Source organism: Ruditapes philippinarum, unplaced genomic scaffold (genome assembly GCF_026571515.1).
Source record: "Ruditapes philippinarum isolate M1 unplaced genomic scaffold, ASM2657151v2 ctg1273_1_1_1_1, whole genome shotgun sequence".
Classification (NCBI taxonomy): Eukaryota; Metazoa; Mollusca; class Bivalvia; order Venerida; family Veneridae; genus Ruditapes; species Ruditapes philippinarum.
In genome coordinates this window covers 143,232-163,977 of record NW_026865545.1, presented here as the reverse complement: position 1 = coordinate 163,977, position 20,746 = coordinate 143,232, and the positions used below count along the sequence as shown (strand labels likewise).

The following is a 20,746-nucleotide window of genomic DNA, read 5'->3' as shown; positions in this document are numbered from 1 at the left end:
AGAAAAAAGGAAATCAGATAAATAATTAAAATGAATAAATTTGTTAGAACATTATTATCTAGAGTGGTATAATAAGAAAACTTCTGTTTCAAGATTATTTCATAATATTGGGAGATTACTCCAAACAATTTCTATTACAAAGTAAAATATTGTTTTTACCTGGTATTCAATTTAATTAAAAAAATTCAGATGATTTTGTTTAGAATGTTTCGAAGAAAAAGAGACAAAAATATTTAAATAAAGTTTTGAATTAAGATAAAGAATAAAGAATATATATGTCTGCACACAATATTATCGGGAAGTGATGGACAGAAAATAGTTGATACTAGTTAGTAAAACGTTTGGAAGCTAAGATAAACTGTTGAACTTTAAGAATGATTTTTTCGTTCGTGTTAAAGCTCAGGCGCTCGTCTCCGTACAAGAGTTTGTGAAGTGTCAGGGGACATGGGAGGGGACGTCAATACATGCTTCTGATGATATCATAACGAGGGCATGAAAAGAATATATATGATACGTATATGGGGGTTCTACGAAATAACTCATTTTTTATGCCCCAAATGGAGCACAGCCAACAATAAAATCGTTGAAACAGCAAAAACTGAAATAACCCCCAAACATTACTGCAATACATATATATCGTAGTATCAAGGGTTTGTGTAAAAATAACCATTCACTCATATATGTGTATCCTATTCAGTCTTGCAATCTCTTGCCTCCAAGGTTTAATCACGTCTACGTATTTATGTTTCAACCTAACTTTTGCCCACCACATGGGACGCAGATTTGATATTTGGATGATGTGCCTTTGCCGCAGTGCAGACATGAGACTGTTTTGCTTTTGTTGTGTTTCATGATGTAGTTATGAACTTTGCAGTAGATAGAATTTTTTACTGGCTTATTTTTGCATGGTTCATTTGAACCTCGCGGTAACATAGCACATCGGAATTCCATGTTATTGTTTTTATATACTATTTTTATTTTTATATTTAAAAAAAACATGTGGTATATAAAAAAGAAACAAAATGAGTGCCTATGTAGAGAAACTATAAAAATTACATAGTGAAGGGGCATTGATGATACGGCTTTGTACAAAGCCCTGAATGCTTTGAACGAACCAGAGAAAAAACCTGAGTCGTCTAAAGCCTTAGAAAGTCTTAGAATGAGACGTAGAGAAAAGAAGAAGAGGAAGGGAGATGTGAAAGATAAAGTGATTGGGTTAAAACTGATTGATAAACCATTGTGCAACTACTTCAAAACATGCGAGGAGGATGCACGAAAATACAAAGACCCTAGCATCTTGTTTAATGATCAAAAGTCCATAATGATGAAACAAATCCGGAAAAATATTAAAAAGTACAATGGCATCAAGTTCTCTATAGGTTTGTCTATAAAATTTTATCACGATGAACTTGATGGTAAACGAAAAGAAGTCATAGGTCAAAAACACGGAGACCAGAGTGCTGTCTTAGATGATGCTTAAATGAATGAATTCTATGATGAACAAGGAGCATATCTACAAACGTGGATTGAGAAGTTCACCAATACAGCTTCTGGTTTGGAGGTTGACCATTGCATCAAGCTTTATCTGAATATCGCAAAGTACGAACCACTGAAAGGTTCATCTTACATACCATTATATGACGCTCTTGCTAAAAAGAAAGCTATAATAATTGTGAAGAATAAAGATGATAGATGCTTGGAATGGGCATTAAGATCAGCCCTATATCCAGCCAAAACCAACATGAATAACATATACTGTTACACCAAATGCCCAGATTTGAACATGACAGGAATATATTTTCCCACACCCATCTCACAAATATCAAAGGTGGAACGACAAAACAATCTTGCAAGTATACACTATTAAAGAAATTACAAAAACTAACCGTGTTGCCATACTTCATATCAGAACAACCAAAAGAACTACAAAGAATTAATCTACTCCTTATATCAGAGGACGTGGAAGTTGATGAAGATGCTGAAGCTGATAATGATGAAGAAATTATTGAAGACAACTATGAATCAGACCAATCAAAGAGAGAAACAGAATACCATTACTGTTGGATAAAGAACCTGAACAGACTGCTGTACGACCAAAACAAACACAAAGAGAAAACACACTTTTGTGACCGGTGTCTTTATGGCTTCTCACGTGAAGAACTCCTAATCAAACACAAAGAAGACTGTGAAGGCATTAATAAATCTTCAATGCGAATAGAAATGCCATCAAAAGGCAGAGACCATGTCAAGTTTAAAAACTATCAAAATCAAATGCCTGTCCCATTTGTAATCTATGCTGATTTTGAAAGCATAATCAAACCCACAACAGAACAAAAAGGAGACAAAACGGAAATAACGAGCGAACATGAAGCTTGTGGATTTGGTTATCAAGTTGTAAGATATGACGGTAAAGCGGAAAACCCTGTAATCTACAGAGGTGAAGATGTTGCTGAAGTATTCTTAAACCATTTAGAATGTGAAGTGGAAAACATCAACAACGTCTTTAAACATCCTAAACCACTAACAATGACAGAACAAAACATACAAGATTATGAAAAGGCTACCCACTGTTCGATATGTAAACAAGAAATAAATAAAGAAAAAGTTAGAGACCACTGCCATTTCACCGGTGAATACAGAGGTGCAGCACACAAATCCTGCAATGTCAAGCTTGCCATCAAACCAAATAAAACTAAGATTCCAGTTGTCTTTCACAATCTGAAAGGATACGACGGTCATATTATCATGCAGAAGATACATAAAGCAAGCGGCAACATTACATGTATTGCAAATAATGCAGAGAAATACGAGGGTTGTCCCAATATTCTGTGACAAGATTGATGAAAAGCTAAATAAAACAGGTACGAACTTGATATTTTGATATGTTATAAACCCATATAATTTAAACATTTTCACAAATTTTCATACATAAATATCAACAAACAACAAGATTATGCCATAAACACCATGGCAACTAACTGAATCGCGGCGCACGTCCAACGTCAAAGACGGCGTTAAATCTATTTAAGGCGCCTTTCTCAAATACTCTCAATGGCTTTCAACGCAATAATGGTATCCATAAATCGTCAATTTCTGACTTAAATCATGTGGTTGTTAATGTCTGTTGAATGTTAGGATGACAAACATTAATTCTTCGCTATACGCGAACTTCCGGTCTCGTTACTCCTGTTTTTAGCTGTAGGAAATAGGCGACGAAGATCGGTCTTCCTATCTGTGTTTTCATTATTTTCGCTTTTTGTAGCGCAAAACTCTGGTTCCGTTCATGCCTTTTGTACACAAATGCTCAGAATATGTTGCTAAACTGATATATTTGGTATATTTGTTGAAAATCGTTACGTATGTCATCTCGAAATAGTCATGAAACCTGAGTGACATGTTCACTGCGCCGCAAATTCTTCGAACGTCGCCATTTTAACTTTCCTATTTTATATGAGATATTTTCATTTATTCGTATCTTTTTCGTTTTTTAAGTTATTTAACTAAAATTTTCAGAGATGATTTAAACATAGCAGCAGAGGAAGTCAACGTGACAGTGTGCAGACACATCATCAGATATTTGAAATATACGTAATAAATTTCAGCCTCTTCATAACAAACTGTAAATTATTTGACGTGCGCCGGCAACTCAAACCAATGTCGTTAATACTGAAAATTTCTAAGTAACTAGGGTAAATTTTTTGTAAATGATTTGTTGTAATGTTAAATAATAAACTCAACGGTTATATGTGTGAATTATTTTCTATTGGCGTTACAAATGAACCGGCTATATAATTTGTCACGGACTTTTGGGACAACCCTCGTACATCTCATTCAGCATAGGCCAACTGAAATTCTTAGACAGTTTTCAGGTCATGGCTTCATCATTAGAGAAATAAGTTGATGCAACAGACAAGTCTGATTTCAAACTAACAAGAGAAGTGTTTGGTTACAAAACCGATACCATCATACGCAAAGGTGTCTATCCATATGAATATATAGACAGTCAAGAAAGATTGATGAAACACAATTACCTCATATAGAACAAAATTTACAGCAGTTTAACAGATGAAAGCATTACACAAAAAGACTATGAACATGCTCAAACTGTGTGGAAAACCTTCAACTGTAAAACACTTGGTGATTATCATGACTTATACCTAAAAACAGATGTTCTCTTGCTTACAGATGTCTTTCAAACATTCAGAAAACATGTATGAACATATATAAACTGGACCCTCTACACTATTACACCGCAAATGGTCTGTCATGGGATGCCCTTCTGAAATACACTCAAATAGACTTAGAACTTCTAACAGATCTGGACATGCATCTCTTCATTGAGAAAGGAATGAGAGGTGGAATCAGTATGGTATCAAAAAGATATGCCAAAGCGAACAACCCACACATTGGTGATTATGACCCCGACAAAGATGACATTTACATCATGTATTTAGACGCAAACAACCAATATGGTCATGCAATGAGTCAACCGCTTCCATACGGTGGATTTAAATGGCTAACCAATAAAGACTTGATAAATGGCAAACTTCCACCATTACAAAAAGGCAAAGGAAGAATATATGAAGTAGATTTAGAATATCCAAAACATTTACATAAACTGCACAATGATTATTCACTTGCACCTGAAAAACTTGCAGTTAAAAAAGAATGGTTATCTAATTATCAAAATGAACTGCTTGATAACAACGGCATGTTGAACGTAAAAACCTTGTTCCCAATCTAATGGATAAGAAAAAATATGTGGTTCATAACAAGAACTTGAGACTTTATAAACAACTTGGCATGAAAGTAAAAAAATAAAAAAAATATACAGAGTATAAGAATTTGATGAAAAACCTTGGATGGAGCCTTACATACATTTGAATACAGAATTACGTAAAAAAGCAATGTCTTCATTTGAAAAAGATTTCTTTAAGCTTATGAACAACTCACTGAACTCAGTATTTGGTAAAACAATGGAAAACATACGTAAAAGAGTGGATATTAAATTAGTCAAAACAGATGGCAGTGAAAATGAAAAGCTCCGTAAAATGATAGCCAAACCAAATTTCAACAGACGTGTTAAGTTCTCTGATGAACTATTAGCAATACACGTTCATAAAACAAAATAAAATAGTGAAAAACAGAGTCCCTAAAGAAAGCCCAACACGGCAAAATTGTAAAATGTTGCAGGCTCGGTTTGATTGAGCCTGTTCATGGACCCTCTTTTGGTGGTGCAGTCCGGGTTTCAAAAATAATACACCTTCTATACCTTGCCGTAATAATATGAATAATCAATCCTGGTCTGTTTTCTCGCTTCCTACTTCCGGGCCTTTCTTGTTCACCTGGTTTTTGATACAAATTACCTCACACTAGGTTTGGTAGGACAAAATTGGGGGGGCAATTCAACTTTTTCTTTTTTTTAACAGGGGGAGGATTTTTCCGTTTCCTCCTTATTTAACGCATTAACAACAATCTATCAACCCCTTTACCCATTCTCTTGTTTTCTTTTTTGTGTTTCTATCTCTTTTGCATACTGATAACCAAAACAACCCTTTCTTGCTAAAAAGTTCTGTTAAACCTTTTTTCAACCACACCTTTGATCTTATTGTATAATACCCCTTCTACCTTTGTCTTATTTGCACTTTATGTTTCTTCTCCAAACAGCTGTGTGACTGGCAAACCCATGAATTCTCTCCCTGGGTCAACTTGTAATAGCTTTGGGATTATTTCCAAAATATCTTCCCTTATAAATCTTCTTCAAATGCTTTTATGCTACTTCTTTTACTATCTTTTGGATGTAAGTGGCTCTGCCTTCTTTATAAACCTAGACCACACATCAAAAACTAACGTCAAGAAGCATATTTGTAATTTTTGTTTTCTAACTTTGTCATGTGGTAAAAACAGTAAATCTGCCTGATTTACTTCATTCTGGACAGACACAGTAAACCGTGGTCTGAAGTAATCTTCTTGGCCCAGGTAAATAAACAACCTGGTCACACGCTTGCTTCTTCAAAAACCTCTAAAATGCTTGTTTATTAACTAACTTTAGCCTCTTTTGCCTTACTTATTTACAGCTGAGTGTCCTTCCAGAAACCTTTTGGACTATAGTAAACTTTTCCATTATCTATATTTAAGGATTTTTTTTTATAAGTAGTAAAAAAAAACAATGTCACAAAAAGCAAACAAAATATTAAAGAAAATCACAAAATTGATGAATTTGCAGAAACTGGCCTAAAAGAACAAAGTGAATACGAAACACAGAGATGGACTAAAATAGATAAATACAGAATCCCTAAAGAAAGCCCAACACGGCAAAATTGAAAATGTTGCAGGCTCGGTTTGATTGAGCCTGTTCATGGACGGTACTGGAAAGTGCAAGTTACCGTCCACGCCCCTAGCACCGGCTTAAGCAGAATTCAACATTTAAACATGAAATAGTAAAATTTTGAATTTAGTAACATCCGCAGATGCGTTCATACGGCGGTTATCATGGAACCTTCAATGTGACACAGTAGTGCCATTCCATGAAAAGCGGCGTATGGTCCCCAAGTAATAAAAAGCGTGTGCCCTAAACAATGGGCGGAACTAAATAAAATGGAATTTTGAAAGGGGAGCAGAGGTTATGAAGCCTGCGTATCACAGATAACACGTCAAAAGACAAATTTAAAAAGCAGGCAACATATCCTAAGGGTGTTCATTCAACATTATTCAAAGTAGGAATATTGGAACCACCCAATTAGAAAATGCCGAAAAGTTGAAACTGAAAATACCACAAGCACAGCAATAATGTCGTGCTGAACGATCTTCAAGGATCGGAAATATAACATCATTGATTAAATGTACGGGGAGACTTTTTACAGCCGCCACACGGCACAAATAACACGGATGTGATCATAAAATAGATAAATACAGAATCCCTAAAGAAAGCCCAACACGGCAAAATTGTAAATGTTGCAGGCTCGGTTTGATTGAGCCTGTTCATGGACGGTACTGGAAAGTGCAAGTTACCGTCCACGCCCCCTAGCACCGGCTTAAGCAGAATTCAACATTTAAACATGAAATAGTAAAATTTTGAATTTAGTAACATCCGCAGATGCGTTCATACGGCGGTTATCATGGAACCTTCAATGTGACACAGTAGTGCCATTCCATGAAAAGCGGCGTATGGTCCCCAAGTAATAAAAAGCGTGTGCCCTAAACAAGAAAACAATGGGCGGAACTAAATAAAATGGAATTTTGAAAGGGGAGCAGAGGTTATGAAGCCTGCGTATCACAGATAACACATCAAAAGACAAATTTAAAAAGCAGGCAACATATCCTTAGGGTGATTCAACATTATTCAAAGTAGGAATATTGGAACCACCCAATTAGAAAATGCCGAAAAGTTGAAACTGAAAATACCACAAGCACAGCAATAATGTCGTGCTGAACGATCTTCAAGGATCGAAAATATAACATATAAAAAAAACACCTTTTTACATTAGACCTCTTGGTCTTAAGCCTTGCAAGAAAAACAAGAAAAATAAGTATCTTGCGTATGATTAGGTATTTCCAAAGAATACAGCAAACTATATACATAAAGATTATGTTAAAAACCGAATGCTATTTTTTTAGCAAACAAAATTACAACAAAAACAATTCTCTATTCTGCTGTCGGGGAGGTTTATAAAAAATCATAAAATTTTGGGTTTAGGAGGTTAAAGGGAAAAACTACTGTTTTCCCAGTCAAAAATTTACTTTTTCATTGCTTGGTCAACATCATCAAACGTCTTCTCTGCATGATGCTCTTTTTGCATCTGTTCATTTATGAAATACAACCTCTCTGTTCTTTTTTTATTCCAAGCAACTTGCGCTGCTTCCAACTGTTCCACTGCTTTATCATGTCTTTCCCTTTCTTCATCACTATGACTCCCCATCTTTGAAAATAAATAATTGATTCTTGAGAATGCTTATGCATTTACTAACGCACCACCAACCATCATTGTTACTGCACTTGCCATTTTTAAAAAATCTGGGGAACAAAGTGATCCCTGGGAAGCATTAATCACAACAAAATTACAATGAGAATTGCAGACTCGGTTTTGATTGAGTCTGTACAATGAGGGATTATGAATACGTGCAACATCCCTCACGCCCCTAGCAACCGGCTTGAGCGGTACTCAATTCTCAAACACTTAATAGTGCTGGCACCAATGATCCCGAAGGACCAGAAAAATATAACAACACTGAAGTGAAGTACGGGACAACTTTTTACAGCTGCCACACAGCACTTGACACCTGCTGTTGTGAAGTATAAAAATCTGGGAACAAAGTGATCCCTCGGAAGCATTAATCACAACAAAATTACAAGAGAATTGCAGACTCGGTTTGATTGAGTCTGTACATGAGGGATTATGAATACGTGCAACATCCCTCACGCCCCCTAGCACCGGCTTGAGCGGTACTCAATTCTCAACACTTAATAGTGCTGGCACCAATGATCCCGAAGGACCAGAAAAATATAACAACACTGAAGTGAAGTACGACAAATATAAGACGACAAAAAATAATTACTTCATAATATCAGCAGGAATAATACCCTGTTTAATCAACATGTCCAGTGTTGCCATTGCAATCAATATATCCAACGGCAACATTCCAATATCACCCATATTAAAATCAACTTTAGGTGCTGGTCTCCTAAATACCTTTCTACCAAGTTCTGAATATCCAATTGTTAATATAGTTTCCATTCCTGCGTGGTATAGCATGTTAGCGATTTGTTTTCCGTCTATTGATGTCATTTTTATTGATTTTCATAAAAAAATATTTTTTAAAATTCAAAAGGATCATAGTGTTCTTGTTTTGTATCAGTTTCAACAGCTTCATTAACCTGTTGAACAGGTTTGTTTCTATACATATACAGCGCTGCAATTCCAATCACGACTACGGCAGCTGGTAAATATGTTTTATACACATTTATCTTGATTGGGTTTTCTACTGGGTTTTCTCGTGTGGTATTTTCAGGTTTTGTTACTTCCATGACAGGCTGTTGCATCTGTTTTAACTTTCTTGCTTCTGCACCCTTCTTTCCTGCTGCAACACGTTTAGGATTCTTTATTTTAACTTCAGGTTTAATAGTTATTTCAGGTTGACTGTCTTCTGATTTAACTTGTTCAGCTTCACTCATCTTCTTTTATAGTATGGTCTAAATTTTCTTTTTTATTAAAATCAATATGCCTTGCTGTTGTCAGCATAGCAGTGAAAGGAGCTAAATACATCCCATATTTATAATACATCTCACAACAAACATTAGTCAAAGCGTGATTGATAAACGGGTCTTCTTCTAAATCTTCTATTAGCTTTGGAGGGTCAACAACATTGAAATATTTAGATACACCCATCACATACAAGCTGATGAAAGAATTCCCCAATGTCTTCGTCATACTAGCACCCAACCGTGCTTCATATCTGCAGTAAAGCTTGTTGATTTGCTCAGCAGACATGTCATCTATGTCGGAGAGTTGTAATTCACGACCTAAATATTGTTTACTACCAACCCCAGCAACAATGGCTGATAACCTTTCTCGTTTTGTGTCTTGTTCGATGTCTTTCTGTTCACATGTAACATTTTGTAATAGTTCTTCAGCGTTCATTTTTATAGTATTGAATATTTTTTTAACTTGAAATAATAAAATAATATCAAGCATCCAACAGGGATATTTACAATTGCTATTAGTTCAATTAGCATTGCTGCTTTTTATCTATAAGCATTACTAATTTTTGTAAGCATTGCTAACAGCATTGCTAGATTTGCTAACAGCATTACTAATTTTTCTTGATATTTTTCACAGATTTTGCTCAACAGCATTGCTACATTGCTTCTAGCATTCCTATTAACGATGCTAATCAACATGCCAATACCCAGTAGGCTGGTCTGTTATCTCAATATTAACTTACGATGCTTAACTTTTGACAAAATCTTCTTTTATTCTCTGCCCCTCTTCCAGTGTCGGAATGACATCATTTTCTCGTAGACAGTTTTCAAAAATATCTCTGTCTTTAGTGTAGAACATGCACAACCACTTAGTCTGCTCTCTCAAGTCCTTCAACACAGAATTATATCTCTCTGTGAAATCACCCACACTGATTGTTCCGCGTGTCTCCCAGAGAAAGCCAACTCTGACAGTATGTCTTTTTTTCTTTCTGTCTTGTTAATTCTTTTGTAGCGCTGCAATCATCAATGATGTATAGAGTTGGGGAACCAGCATATTTATTGAAAAACATTCTTAATAGTTCTTGTAATTTCTCTTCACCATTGATTACTGGATTTACGATTATAACATTCTTGTTTTTTGGTTTCCTAACATCACCTATCCATTCACGGTTTTTATATGCTCTATTCCATTGTATAGTGGGGCAGAGAATAACAATATGTTCAAACACACCTCTATATTCACCTTCAAGCAAGTCCACCCTTAAATTTATTTTTTTACCGGAAACCCATTTTGGGCCCAAAGATGATTGAAACAGTGGGGAAATTTTTTGGAAATTTCCCTTTTTTTATGGTTAAAATTAATATAATATTTCCTTAAATCGGGCCATCTTAAAAATTAAAATCTGTGCATCTTGAAATGACAAAAAAAACACATTGTTACTTCTTTGGCCCCTTTTTTCCCTTGGGGTTATTTGAACCCGTGATGCCCTTTTGATGCATTCTCTACCTTCCAGAACCGTGGAGTGGGGTTACGTCTGTCGTTCGAAAATAAAGGGCCCAATGCATGGGTTGTCTTTTAAAGTTTATTTTTTCTAATATGTAAAATGTTGAAGAAATAATTTTTTTGCAATCTTATCTGTTTCCTTGTTTCTGTTTGATGAGAGAGCAAAGTATTTGTTAATCTCTTTCCCCCCCCTGCTGATATGTTCTAAATTCCTTAAATTTTAAAGCTGAATTTGGGAAACCCCCTTCTTTTTTGCCCATTTTCTATTTTTTTCCTTTTTTTCGGGTTGAAACGTTTCAGTGTTTGGGTTCCCTTTTGGGGGTCTTAAAATAGCATCGGGAAAATACCTTTCAATTTCGTGCGGGGAACTTTCAAGTTGATGTTCCATAAGGGTTTAGTTTTTAAGGATTTTCTGTGTCGTAATATGCGGTCGTAGAAGAATGTAATTTTCCCATCATATTGTTGTCTTATTTGTCTGACAAGTTCTGCATTAGAAACCATATCAAATTCCAAACATATATTCTTAATGATGTATGAAGCTGATGCATCACTTGATTTAATCACTTTGTCATAATTATTGAAAGTAAGTTCATATTCAAGTCTGTCACCAAGACCTGCTTGATAGAATGGCATATGTGTTTCTAACAGTTCAAAATCAAGTGGGATGCAAAATCTGTTTTTATATGCATTTGCTATGGCCTCGTCTTCTTTGTCTGAGGAAGCATTACCAAAACCAACACTGTGTTTCAACATGTTATCTTTACCAATACCTTGATATGCCATATTAATACGTTTAGAGGTAGACATCCATAAATAGCAATGGTATATATCACTATCATCAATTGACATCACTTCATTACCTGATATTCTTATTGTTGTTTTCTTGACGACGGCTCTTCCAAGGTTTTGGTACACTGTCGCATTAACATCTGTGCTTTTTAATTCAATTTCAAAAGCAAGACGTGCAGACCTGGGTACAATAACATCGTTATTACTGAGATTGGGAAATCTGACCAACAGCTGTTGGTTCTGGTCTATAGTGCTGGGGTTGTTGGTAATTACAACACTCTGACGAATTCCTTTCACACCTCGTGGTTCTCTAAGTTTTCTGTAAGGGTTAAGTTTATCTCCGTATGATGACATTTTTTCTTTTTAGGCAATTTTTTTTTTCATAAATAAATAAATAATGGCTGAAGGTGGAATGGACTTTCACAACCCTGAATATGACAGAGATGATTATGATAAAGACGAAGCAGAAACTTCTTTTACTGATGAAAATCAGTTTCAAAGTACATTAAATACTCAATATAAAGCATTAGATAATCTAACAGGTTCTGATAAGGAAAAAGCAGAAAATTCTTTACTGAAACAGATGACAAAAAGATTTTATGATAGAAATCAAGAACCATTGGCTAATGATGCTGATGAGTTTATTTGGGTTTTAAAAAAAAAGGCTAAACTGGGGGAGACCTTTGTTTGGTGGTGGAAGGGGTATTTTGAACACGAAAAATAAATGATTACCTTTAATCTATTACAAGACAAACAAAGTTGGATGGCCCTAACATTGCATTTTATTCAAGTTCGAACACTCTTAAAAAATGGTGTTGATTTTGTTAGAGAAAATTTTGGGGAATAAACGGATTATTAAAACCTCATGCTGGTCGGGTAAAGCAAGGAAGAAAGAAGTTAGCACATTTTTTGAGACAAGGAGAACAAAAATTGAAAGCAGAGAAAATTCCTATGGCAAGACATTTCTTTCACAACAAGAAAAGAGTACAAGATTTAACAACACAGTTGATGAGTTGAAACTGCAGTTAAAACTCTTCAAACATCTTTTTGGGATGTAGAGGAACGCAGTGATGTCCAAACTCAAACAGACATGACAAAACAAGAAATGGATGGTATATTAAAAGCAATGACTTCTGTGAAAGAGGAACTCGCTAATGAGTTGGCAAAACTTACTGAAACAAATAAGGAGTTAGCACAGGAAAAGGAAAAGCTTACAAGTACAGAGGATGAGGATACAAGGAAACAGATTCAGTCTAGAATATCTGATTTAGAATCAGAGAGAAGTGCAAGGTTGGAAGTGATAAATGTTAACAAAGAAAAACTGAGAAGTCAGGTGAATAGAATTAAGGACACCATACATAAGATTTTAAAAGAAGACACCACAATTGGTTAGAGATTGAGAACATTATTCAGAGAACAAGGTATTACCATTGTCAGTATTTTGACTGCTATTGGTATGGTTATTGGTTTTATCGTTGAGGCAGTTCTTCCATCTGGTGGTGGTGCAACAACGCCGCCACCTCCAAGTAAAACAGGTGAAAGTGCAAAGGACTGGGTGAAAAAACAACTGTCGAACCTTGGAAAACTATTGGCTAATCTTGCTGGGAAAGCTGCAACTGCTTTACCAGGTGTGATTGGTTCTATTGTGTCATGGTTGTTATCAACGACTGGAAAGTTTGTCAACTGGTTTGGTGAACATTTATGGGCGTTAGGTGTTCTTGTTGTTGGGTTATTGTATGCAGCTGCTAAGGAGTATATTAGTAAATCTCATAGATGAGTAAAGCGGCAAGACCTACTACTATGCTACCGACGATTTATGCTGTTTTGTTATCTTCATGTTGGATTGCTATTTTTTCTGTTTGTACCGGTGATGTATCTTTTGATGGTGCTGTATCGTTTGATAAAACCCATGATGGTGTTATGTATATATAGAATGAGTATCTTTGGAATCAAAACACATAAAAGAAACGAAGACCTTGAAGTCCTAACACAGCATGTTTGTGATTTACATAAGCGAGTGAGACCAATTACAGATGTAGAGCAGATAATTTCAGAGTTTCAGCAGCGTGTTCATGATAGTAGAAACGTTTTGTTTCAACAAATTAATGCACAGGTAGACAGGCATAACCAACTTCAAGACCGTGTTAAGGAAGTGACAATAAAAAAACCGTTTATTTTCAAAATAGGCATTGGCAATATGAAAAAACAAGTTGGGAAATTTTAAAATTGAAAAAAAGTAAAGGGGCCCCTTGAGGAAAATGAAGTGTTTCTTTTTGGAATGGGTGGTAGAGAAGACGGTGCTGGTTATGTTGTGATGCGCCGTGGGCAGAGATTTTAGAATGGGTTTTTCAAGTAAAAGAAAGAGTGGTGAAGTGTCGGGGGGGTATTACTGTAGATGAAAAAGAATATTGCCAGGTTGTGAAATAACAAAATTAACACTACTCCGAGAAAACATGACAATTTTGATAAACCTTTTATTTGTTAATGCTGGAAGTGTGATTAATTTTGTTTGCAAGACGGGTAATGCAACAAACGGAGAATACAGTTTGCTTTCATTGTTAATTGAATTGTTTTAATTTTTTTGCTGTACTAATAAAAAATGAAACAACCGACAGCGCCGAGTTTGTATCCTGAGATGGGCAAAATTATAGATTACAGAAAATATTCAGAGATAGAGCAAATGTTAATTAAGGAAAGAGACAATAGGCAGTCATTGTATAAAAAATATAAAAGGAGTATAAATGCCACAGATGGAGTTGATACAACTCTCATTTCTAGGAGTATGATTATGGGTGGCATTGGAATTACAATGCATATAATGTTGCCATTAGAAATTGCAGCAATAGTGTGTGGTGTAGCGGGGGTATGTGTAAAGTTTATTAGAAGGCGACTACATTCGAAAGCGAAGAAGCATGATGACATAAAAATGATTGCAGAGAGTAAGTTAAACAGTGTAAAGGATATTGTGTCTAAAGCTTTGCAAGATGGACAGATAAGTGAGGGTGAATTCAAGACACATTTAGATGAAATGGAAAAATATAATAACTTGAAACAAGAAATCAGACGAGCAAAAAACTCAGAAATAAGCGAAAAAAAGAAGAAGCATTAATAGAGCAAGGGAGGACAGAAGCTAGGAACACGATACAAAACAAATTAAAAGCTGTGTGACTTATTGTTTTACTAATGTGTATGAATATGAAAAAAAAACTCCGTATCAGTAGAGCATTTTAGCTTTTTTGCACTCTTGTTTAAGTCCAGTCATTTCTGCCCCTTAACACTTTTTCAATTTTACTTCTTTTAGAAACTAACAGTGACATTTAAATGGTTGTATTTAACAGTTTTGGAAAATTTTTGATAAGATGAAAAAAAGATAAATATCTTTGAATCTGGCGTCTTTTTAAATTAATTTCTTTAGTAATCCAGTTAAGCCATCCATTTTTATACGTGTCTTTAGAAATAAACAACCAAGAAGCAAAGGCAAACTTGTTTTGCTTGTCTTTGATGGAACATGTATTTAGAATGTTGATAAATTGATTTAATTGTCTTACAATATCAGCTGATGACAGTTTGTTATGTTTATTGCTTGGTTGTTTTATTTTTGTTACTTTTTCAATCTTGTCAGTAACACTTTCTTCCAACCATTTTAAAGTTTTGTCCGGGATGTTTTGGTCATCTCTTAGATGGTTGTAACGCTGAGTTAGTGAATCATCAGAATCGTCATCGTCTGAAGGAGTGCTAGTAGGTGGATTCGGAAGTGTAAGGTTCCCCCGGTTACCCCCCTTCCCCCGGTCTTCTGTCCCCTTCCCCTTTGTGGGCCTATTATTATTTTCTTTGAATTCCTAATCAGTTACAAATTATTTATCATTTAATGATTAACGTGTCGTTGCCCTGTCCTTTTTATGTTTGGGGTCCGCCTGGGCTCCTTGCCATTGGTTCTTGTTGCTGGGTCGTGTGGGGGTTGCGTTCATTGAACGCCGCCTTTCCTTGTTGATCTTGTTTTTCATATTTTAATAAACGATGCTGTATTTCATCGTCGATTGAATTGCTTGGCTGTTGTTAACGGTCTGCAATACTTTGGTCTGTTTTAGTTGTTTCCGAAGTATCGTTTAGCAGACGATTCATTTTCGGCAGAACTTTCATCATTTTTTCTTTCATATCTTTTTATCAAAGCTCCAAGGGTACTTTCCAAGGCCCTCTGGAGGGACACTGTCAATGTATTTCTCTATTGTCTCATGTAATATTGATATATAATCAATAAAGTTTTTATGTTGACAAATACTATAAACCTCCTCTTTTGTAATTACTTGTCAATTGTTTTTATTTGTCAAGTAAGAATGTTTCTAATTTTGTTCTATATTCTGTTAAATTAAAATCCATAGTGTATATGTAAATATAATTTTAATCAACTCGCTACATATATACCTATAAACATATGAATGATATCACCAACACCTTTATTTATAATTGTCATATGATAAGATAGCGTCAAGAAGAGGTAGACACCAGGTGATAAAATGTAGACATGTATACAACTTTAACTTGTTGTGTCATAGCTTATCACATGTTCCTAAAAGACACATGTGTCGTAGGACATGTTTAATAGTAAGACATGTGTCTTAAAAGACACATGTGTCGTAGGACATGTGTCATAGTAAGACATGTGTCTTAATTCTTATTGTATCAAAATTTACACAAACCCCGGATACTACGATATATATGTTTTGTAGTATTGTCTGTGAGATATTTCAGTGTTTGCTGTTTTAACAATTTTTGTTGTCTGTGCTCCTTTTGGGGCATAAAATATGATTTATATCGTAGAACCCCCATATATCATATATATAAAGAAAAAGTGATGCACTGTCTCTATTTCGCCACATAAACATAATATAGACTGGATAATAGACTTTCCATGAAGGCCAAAGTTCAGGAAGCTACAATCTAAACGAAGACGTGCGAGCAATCTTTGGCCTATACGAAAGAAAGAAATTATGATGGAGAAATAAGTTGAAACATTACCTTGAGTGAACTCGACGTAAACCTTTTTACTTTCGTTTTCGGAGTTTTGAGTAGCTATACCCGGTGGACGCTGTACAACAGTGAGTACTTTCGTATCTACGAGTATCACATTCCCATTCTATTTTTAGTGTACATTAGAAAAACCACGATATATAAATAGATTTCAAAAAGTGTATATATTCAGCCAGTCAGTGACTTTATAATCATATTGTGATTGCGCCGACGTACAATGGACGTTGTTGAAATTTGAGTAAATATTTCCGATTTATTGCCGATTTATTGCCGATTTATTATTATGGAATGATTTGATTTAAAATATCAGCGGTTATTAAGGTAAAATTTTGTATAGTGTACTAGTTTGCTGAAATTGATTTTCAAGGCGTGTAATTAGATAAAATGTGTATCGAGTGTACAAAAGGCGTTGCATTCCTTGTGATTATTTATATATATGTTTTTGCGGTTAGGTCAGATGTCATTTCTGTACTATTACTCCATTCCATTTGTTGTATTTTGATAATCAACCTTTTTGATTGGTTTTTGTATACAGTGCTTGCAATGGAGAGTTATAGCTGTATTTCAGAAATTAATAGGGTAAAATGCTTTGCTGAACAACATCCATTTCCGGATGAAACCTCGATAAAAGTAGATCCTCATTTTGCAGGATTGTGACATTAAGATCACTTTTTATTAAAATATTGTTTGCATAGTGGTCAATAAGCTTTGAAAGTTCAAAACTATGCACTTTCAGTTTAAAGAAACATTTCTAAACATGAAAGCTAAAAATATGAAAATTACTATTTCATTGATAAAAGCATTGTGTAAACCTACGCTTCAAACTTCGTATCCACGCATGCGCGTGAAATAAAAATGAATTACGACAGACGCTGTATAAAAATATGCCCAACATCCAAAATAAATATTAAATCAAACAAGTAAACCTTATTTACTCTTAAATTTACACTTGCATAGTTTTTTCTATTTCAAACTGTTTTACAAAACGAGCATATACAGATATATGTCTTATTTAGTAGTATGTAACATTGTAATGGAATAAAAGTTAACGTTCTGAAAACGTATTCACGAATTCGAAAACCTGGCTAAACGCCGTTTTCCGGTACCTTCTGTACATAGCTCTGGGGAATTCATCTAGTGGAGTGTAATAGTGAACTCGATGTTTTCGGCCTTTTTTAAATTAAATTGAAATAAAACAATTATTTCTTTATATGAAAATAATTAAATATCATTGTATGAATAATTCCATGCAAAAAAATAAAGTAAATACACAAGTTTACGCAGAAAAAAACCTTATTTATTACGTTAGATTCCACTGCGTCTGTTTAAATTTTATTGATTTTCATTATAAACAATTTATTTTTTGAAAAATTTGCAATAGATATTAAAGGAATATTGATCATTTTCAAATACATCAAGTTTTTCCAGTCCTGAAACGGTAAAATAATGATAGAAAAACAGAAATATCATGTTAGAGTGTTATGTACTTCATTACGTGTAATTCCCCAGAGCTAAATCCGTAACGTACCGGAAACAGAGTTTAGCTAGGTTTTCGAAAAGGTCAATTGTCATATAATTGCATATAATAGAACCCTATCAACATAGTGGCATCGGAGGAATATGCAATTATTTGTTGAACACCTGCAGTGTGAAGTATTTCTGCCACTTAAGTGAAATATTTCGCCCAAAAGCCATTTTCGGGAAGGGGAAGATTCGTACTCAATATTATTCGATTTGAACAGACGAACTCAATATTATTCGAAATAAGGATTCGTACTCAATATTATTCGAACTTAGCCTTCGTAATCGGTATTATTCGAACTGACAATCATGGCAGATACGTTTAGATCCCCTGGACATTTAGATGTTGAAAATGGTAACATATCACATAACTTTATCAAATGGAAGCGCCAAAAGGAAATTTACTTGACTGCCAGTGGAAATGATGAGAAAGATGAAAAGATACAAGTAAATATCCTATTACACTGTGCTGGACCTAAAGTTATAGAGATTTATGATCAATTTACATGGACAAATGCAGAACATAAACTAAAAGTGGACAAAGTATTTGACAAAATAGAAAGCTATTGCAATCCAAGAAAAAATAAGTGCTAGAATCACACAGATTTTGGGTATCAAATCCAGATGAATATACACCATTTGACAGTTGTCTTACAGAGTTTGAAAGAATGTTGAGTCTTGTAATTTTGATACACAGAAAGAAAGAATGCTTAGATATAAAATTGTGTTTTACTTTAGCAGCAACGGAAAACAACAAGAACTGCTGTTAAATGAAGAAAATCTGGACTTTGAAAAGGCAATCAAAATATGCCAGACTTACGAACAATCGAATAAGCATGTGAAAGAAGTTCGCAATACAAATGATCAAACAGTCCACAAGGTTGAGCAGACATATTCATCTAATTCTCATTCCGGCACCCGTCCCAAACAACAGTTGAATCTTCCTAGTCAACCGCGTCAGTATAAACCACCAGTGGTAAAGAAACAACAACGTCCACATCAGAATCGATCACAATGTAAATATTGTGGATACAATCACGATTTTAGAAAAGAAAAATTTCCGGCATGGGGTAAATTATGTGAGGGATGTGGCGGCAGACATCATTTTATATAACAGATGTAAGAAAATACACAAAATTGAAATTGAATCATCAAGTGAAGATGAATTTTGGTTACAATGTGTCGACATAGGCCAAAAATCCAAAATAAAAGCAAAAATGATTGTGAAGTTGGTTTTCAAATTCAACAGAAAATATGTAAAGAAAAGTCAAAGAAAGAAAATTTTCTCTAAACTTAAAATGTGGAATAGGTCAACAGTAAGTTCACTTGGTGAAGTATACTGACTAACAAAAATCAAGGTGGTATCACGGCTTTGATTGTAACTTACTGTAAATCAGTATATCTACGTGTTAAAACAATTTAATACATTTAATTTATATGCAGAAAAATGCTTATCTGTAAATACATATATGCAGACAGTCACTTCTAATTCTATTTTTTTTATTAACATATTAATATTGAAATGTCTCAGCATGTAAGGGACTCGAACATCTAGCTGATTCTCGGAATACCGTTCTTCCAACTGAGCTATCCGGCCGGTTACACATAATTATCTCCCCTAAGTAGTAATCAGTTTTATTTATGCATGTACATGTACATATCTTTGGACAGATAAGAAAATATAATGGTGGCAGATTTGTGCCTTGGCATTTATTTGTTTCGCAAGGCAAAAACACAAAAATACAACAAATTAACCACTTTGTCATACCTTCCTGTTTTCGCCTGGCACACAGCTAACATTTTAGTATTTTGCCTGGCGGGTTAGCTCTTTCCGAAACCTGGTGGTTCAGACCCGTGTGCCTACATTAAAAAATAAGACGGGAGATGTCCTTTACAAACTATAGAAACATATTAGAATTAATAAAATATGAATTCAGTATTTGATATTTTTGAGACCTGATATTTTTTCTAGACCTTTTCTTCCCTTTATTTAAGGACCTGTATAATGGTGTTGTAGTTAAGATATCTGTTTGCTGCCCTGTGTGTATAAAATTCCATCATGGGCCCTGTCACCATTAGAAATGTACACCAATTTAACCTTATTACTGGATAGGTCTGTCACAAGTTCAGAAATATATTTTGAAATATATTATTTACAATCAGGGCTGAGCCACCCATAACATTTTTTTTCCATGACTTTAGACTATTGATATATATAGGTTAAATTATTAGCCACAAATGAGCTTATGATTGCATGGGCAGTCAAAGCCATTAGTAAAAAAGGGTTGACCTGGGATAACCCCATGGAAGAGTGAAATATGACACTCAACACCTAAAGGTACATTCTAAATACATGTATTTAGTTTGGTGTTTATGATCAGTTTTAGCACACATAGTAATTTAATTACCCCTGATACCACAAATATGAATTTATTTAGAGTCCTGAAGATCATTTTATGATGAAATCTTAACTGAAAAACCAGGTTTAAAGTTCTGAATAATTATAAAATTCCTTCCCACAATAACTAGAAGGTACATAAAGCCAGTCAAAACAATATTTCTATCCATAATTATTCATCATTCATGGACCTCCATCCATTTGATAAATTTCTCCAACTGGTAAATTTTTTATCTTATTATGTTCTGTTTGTTAATATATTTTTTTATGTTTATATACAGCTAGAATAGTCTGTAATGACTAAGAT

The 20,746-nt window shown here is 34.6% G+C and overlaps 1 protein-coding gene across 1 annotated transcript in view; it reads left to right on the top strand.

Moving 5' to 3' along the window:
- The window catches only part of LOC132729482 (uncharacterized), a 112,888-nt gene that overhangs the window by 41,100 nt on the left and 51,042 nt on the right, over positions 1–20,746 (top strand). The window lies entirely within an intron of this gene.